Source organism: Varroa jacobsoni, unplaced genomic scaffold (genome assembly GCF_002532875.2).
Source record: "Varroa jacobsoni isolate VJ856 unplaced genomic scaffold, vjacob_1.0 scaffold_847, whole genome shotgun sequence".
Lineage (NCBI taxonomy): Eukaryota > Metazoa > Arthropoda > Arachnida > Mesostigmata > Varroidae > Varroa > Varroa jacobsoni.
In genome coordinates, this window is record NW_019213749.1 from 156,843 (window position 1) to 162,649 (window position 5,807).

Below are 5,807 nucleotides of genomic sequence, written 5' to 3' on the forward strand. Positions count from 1 at the left end.
TATATATATATATATATATATATATCTATCTACAGCTACATCAGGATAACGCTGGCAGGGGTGACAGCAGCAGCAACGACTCAAGCAACAATCAACGGCAAGTCATCACGAATTATTTCTTCGTCTTCCCTCATCCCGTAGGACACCACTTTCTGGCCTCCGTGTGCTTATGCGTCTCTAACCCGTTTTCATCTCAACGAACTTGATAGAGCGAGACCTCTTGGCCTTATCCCATGGCCGATGTTGTACATGATATGTAGTGCAGATGCTTTGGTCAGATATATTCTTCTGAGAAGAGTGGGCAGGCAGATGGGGCCGAGAAGATGTTCCTCCTTTTCTTTCTTCTCTTCATCCTGTAAGTAGGCTCGTAGCCCATGCTTATTTGTGGCCTAAAACTAAATGAAATGTGAAATAAGATGTGATTGAGACATGACGCATTTGCTCGCAACCGAAGTACGATATTAGTGCGGGAGTGCGGCAAAATAGAAAGGCCATAGCACAGAAATGACTAAGCCGTTTTGTGCCGTAATACCTGTAAACATATCGCTGAATAGAAGTAGTGCATCAAACGTACATATGCGTGTATTGAAACGTTCTCACCATACAAATGCACATTTGCTAGTTGTGGCCTGTTTCTGGCCTATTGAGCATGCCAAATGTGCCTAGGCTTTTATACGAAGATGTTTCATATTGTTTTCTTGAATGATAATGACTGAGATAGCGTGCCTGTCACTTAATGCGCTGCGATAAGCAGATACCAACTCGCCAAAGCTGTCTGCGAATCTTTTTCGAGATGGCTGGGTTAGTAAGTGGGCTCCCTATAAACTGCTGGGTATTTGTTGAGTGAGCCAAATATCTTTAGATTCTAGGGCTGTCCGCGGACAGACAAAAAGTAGATTTGCAGCAGTATTTTTGGCGGAAAAATCTCGTTTGAGTAGCTATGGAGTTGTTTCAACTGTATATCCTCTTGTTATTATATTATTATTACAAATATATATCAAGTAGTAAATATAGAACAAAGAACACAAATTAACTGACAAAGATACCAAACTGAATCCGCGTATCCACAAGTAGGATTACCGGCATATCTGTTATTCCATTCTAGGGACTTTTCGATAGTGGATTATAATTAACATTAAATAGCAAAGTACCATGAGGGTACGTTAAAAAAAATCGTCTGTGCTAAATGATTAAAACCATAATTCATTCCTTTGCTAGTAACATTAACTTATTCGTTAGACCTGGAGTGGAAGACAATTCTAGCGTATAGTCTACCTAACACTGCGTTCATCGAGCTGCGTGTGTCTTCGCTTGTATCTACCAACAAAAAGTCTTCGTTTGCTACCCATTTGGATCACAGTGGTCGTAAAGTGGCTTTTAATTACCGTGAATTTGCTCAGCACAAATTAAGTGTGCATGCCGTTAATGTCTACCGAGTTCATTTCGGTTTCAAGTCGCCTATGACCTAGGTATGAACAAACCTACTCTCAAATCATATTTACCTAACAGTGCGGAACTTTTTCGGATTGGGCAAACTTATCAGAAGGTCTTGGCATCTAGTGTGAGAGAGTGTTGTTCCAAGGACAAGCTCGGTAATGCTTGATTCTTCTGGCAGAGATCATCTCCCGTCTCCCAGTTGCTTTCCCGAAAAGTTTGCGCTTGGTTTTGTCCTATTCTGCAGTCGCACTTGAAGCGTGGCGTTGTTTGCCACGTTAGATAAGGATGCGAGTCAGGCCTGTGAGTCCCGTCGGTGACGAGATAATCCTCATCTGCCAATTCAGTGATACTAGTTCGCGAGCACTGACAGACAAACAAACAACTTTTGAATTTTGTTATCTCGGTACACAGAATACGTTACAGAAGGTTGCTAGCGTCGAGGGTTAGCCGTAAAAATCAGGATATGGCTTATAACTAGCAGAGTAGTGTCTGTTGTCATGCTTACTTTTGTTCAGTATGCAATTTTTTGTAGAGCAAATTTTAAGCTTAGATTAGTGGGGTAGTGCCCATGGAAGCTTCTACTCTATCTAGGGTGGAAGATTAACCACATAAATCTTGAGCCTCTTCAGCTAACGTCTGTAAATAGCTTACTTTTTAGCAAAATAAACTATTGTCATGGATATACCTAGTAGGATGCTCCATAATCGTTGCCAGATGAATAAACGACCATATTTTTGTAAGAAGAGTATTATCATTATTATGAGCTTTCCTGTAGTCTAGCAGTTATACCTCGTAAAACGTGTCCCAGGTAGTTTTATCGTGTACGCTTCGTACGATTATCACTGTTGAATATCCTGCATCAGCGGATGGCGCACATCCTGTTCTACTACTGATTTACAGATAATGGTCGCGCATGATTAGTATTACTAATCATTTGTCAATGATATACTTTACATGACAGGTGTAATTAAATAGAGAAACAAACGTTTGTCCTAAAATGCGAAAGATTTGGGAATCATCTGCATATGTCAGTAACAGTGCATGTCGAAACATACCCACACATCCATTGATCGTACGTTGAGCAGTGCATCTACGCACCTGATACGTATTGGACAGCTGATTTGTTTCAACTCTAAAAGAACCCTTGGTACTGTAACTATTAAGGTGGTCTTAGTTAATTCGAATGTAGCCCCACCTTCTCGCGGTACCTTAAGAGACCGTGACGTGGGCCTGACATCCAGATACATGCAGATTGTGAAAACGTTACTTGAGTGCTCATCCTTAACGCAATCGCCATATATCAAAATAAAACCAGCAGTTAGAAACTGCTCGTTCTAATTTCTACGTCCTTGTGATGTCGGCGCTACCTATGGACACATACAGATAACAACGGCCCTTCGCTTTATTGTTCATTTCCCTAAACCTTATCTATGCTGACTATTTGAATTGGCCAAGATAGATAACAGAAGCTCGCGTCTTGGGCTAATATCCTCAGCCTCCACCGAAATTTCGTCTGCTTGTTGGGTCGCTCTTCCGTGGTTTCTCAGGACAGATTGAAAAGATTAAGCAGGTCTCTCCGAACCAAGACACACGGAAGTTGAGTAAAGGCCAGCCACAGTGAAACTACTGGTTAGATCATAGTCGTAGTAGTCACACCAGGACAACGCTGGCGAAACGACTTTCCGTCCTATCTTTTTGTAACTGTTCGTTCATTGCAGCTAAAGTCATTCCAGAGGAGTCAAAGCGACTGCAACCGTACGTACAACTGCTATGGGAGTCGTCATTTTGGGACTTTTTCGACCTCAACCTGGACACGAAGCCAGGATCGGATACATGACCCTATGGCACGGGATCGTAGCACTGCATCCCAGTGACTTGCTTTCTTAGAGGTAAGGCTTGATATAGGTGGAAGAGAAAAAGACAGCGCCATGAGGTCGAGACCATTTCAAACGGCAGCAGGGGGTAGCTGCTACTAGAATTGGTAAAACTGAGCTATGGCAAACAGCTGAGTTGTGCTCCTAGAAAAAAAACAAGAGCACGTAGTATAATTCGGAGAACTATCAAAACCAGGCATGATATATAGTACGAGTATCTTGTAGTTTTCGTAATCGAAGCTATTAGTTGCGTGTGAACAATTTCTAAATTAAAAACGAAAAAGACCTTCGAGGACACATCTTCGAATTCCGACAAAGGAGCCTACTGTAGCAGGGCTTTCATGTACAATAGTTGTTTCATTATGATGCACTATACTAAGTATAATAATAAAAAAGCTTACTAAACACAAGATAGGAACTTTTAGAGAGAATTTTTATTATTAATTAAATAAATAAATATTTATCGTTTTTCATTATTTGCCTCATTTACACGAATAGTTGTTTCTATAAAACATGTATTATGGTATGGAATTCCACAGCTTGTTACCTTTACCTTTTAAAGCCTCAAAGTATAAGGCAAAATACCCTTCTAGGACATAGGTAACAGCGAAAAATGTAGGCGTTGCCTGAGAATCAGAATAAAGTGACGAAAATTCCTGAACATCCATAGGCAGAGAACATTCAAAATCGTGCCTGCATGATAAAGGCGTTGCGTGGAAACCATGCAGTTGTCTTATACCCCGAATTTTACAGTTTTGAGCAGTCACCGTGATCCACGTACACTATACCAGTCGCTTCTGTTTAGGTACGTGACAATGAATAAATTACAAACTCTACAAGTTGCCGACGAGCCAGGGGCACGCGCAGTGAATTAGCAAATAATCGTCCTCAATTACCGCCTAAATAAAAATGAGAATTGGCCTAGCCATTAAGCCAAAGCTGTCATGTTTCCAGCTACGCTTAGAAAGCAGCAACGCTTACCCGAAGACGATTCGATTGTTCGGCACCGTATTTGTCAACTCATCATAACTTTGCGCACAATTTAGAATGTTTTTTTGCCGAAATATTTTGCCCTTTCGATATAATATCATATACGTCTATGCTTATATCAGTTGCCCGTTCCGTAGATGTGTACTACGTTTTTTTTCGTGCTTCCCGTTTATCGCCCTGGGGCCGGCGTCCAGTGCGAACGTGTTTTGTTAGATTTGCGTTGTGATATACCATGCCCCAAAAATTATTCATGTATGTACTTGTCGTCGTAAAGTGAACAAGCGCTGATTCCCATAAACGAAGCGTGTGCTAGATGCGCCCAAAATGGGTCGCTTGCAATTCGTCCGCCTGCATAAAGCTTCATGTAGCTTAAGCTTCGTGTATCAACCTAAAGCAGCATACATTTTGTTGACCTTCTCGCGATAAATCTTCATTACACCTTCTAATTATTCAAAGCCGAAATGGGGCGTCACCTATGCTTGGCGATACTTTCGCCAGTTGCCCATATCATTTGAACGCCACACAGAAGTAAAGCTCCCAATCTGGAAACGTGGTAAAAATTCGACATGTCTAATGGTTGAGCGTTCCGTTCTACGAACGCGCTATTTGTGCTACATGCGGAAAGTGCAAAGTACTAATGCCTCATGGGAAGAAATTTCCAGAGGGGCTCTTGCTTAGACGCTGAGCTACATGCGGTTTGAAATTATCACTAGGCTTTTCGTTTCAACTTTGATTTAATGAGCTCACGATTGGGGATTTTCTCTATGCTTGAATTCCAGTACCCTGAGCTATTTACAATCAACTTATACATTGGCATAGTTATCCCATAACTTAGCATGTTATTGTTAATATTCAATGTTTTACCATTACTTACTATAGGGACATCTAATTCAAGCAGCGTCACAATTTAATCCATCTGAACTGTTTTGAACCATCCAGTTCCTAGCAGCTCAAAGTAACCCGGCCTGCCCAAGTGACCCAAGTTGAATGCCCGGGCAGTTTCGGTTAGGTCGCTTTAGTATACTGCAGTTGATCAAGTGACGTAAAATAGTCATCGATTCATTTTAAGGGCACCATTAGGCTGCATTTATTTTTTTAATAATAGTTGTTACAATAAGTAAGATGAGATTTAATTTCAGCGTGAAAAGACTCTGGAACATTCGAAGCGAATACAATGTAATGTCTACCATGCGTAGACGCTACGGCGCGGAATAATTTTTGAGCTGCTGGGGGCCGTTGAACGCAAGCCCATTTTCGCATACAAGCTTCGCTGGTTCGCGGCAAGTTCGCTGCGCTTTTACCATATAGTTCAGAGGAAAACGATCCAAGAAATTCTCGATTTCTTTTTTTGTTGCCAAAAAAACATGGTTGGCTCTTTTCACCACAAATACGTGAAGAGATTGATTTTTTTTCTGCTTAAACGCTCAACATGCATAGCATATAAAATCGTCCACTAATCTACTATAATGCGACTCATTACTGTTTGTGCCGTGCCCTAGAGGATAG

At 41.2% G+C, this 5,807-nt stretch overlaps 1 long non-coding RNA gene across 2 annotated transcripts; it reads right to left on the reverse strand.

The window, feature by feature from the left end:
* Nucleotides 1-333: 333 nt before the first annotated feature.
* Nucleotides 334-2,442, reverse strand: LOC111264329 (uncharacterized). 2 transcript variants are annotated; one of them, XR_002682815.2, is made up of 3 exons: nt 2,227-2,442; nt 1,503-1,800; nt 334-395 (listed from the first exon to the last, which is right to left on the reverse strand). It is a non-coding gene; the product is annotated as an uncharacterized LOC111264329 (long non-coding RNA). The 2 variants fall into 2 exon arrangements; XR_015312652.1 differs by having other exon boundaries at nt 334-1,800.
* Between the last annotated feature and the right edge of the window lie 3,365 nt (nt 2,443-5,807).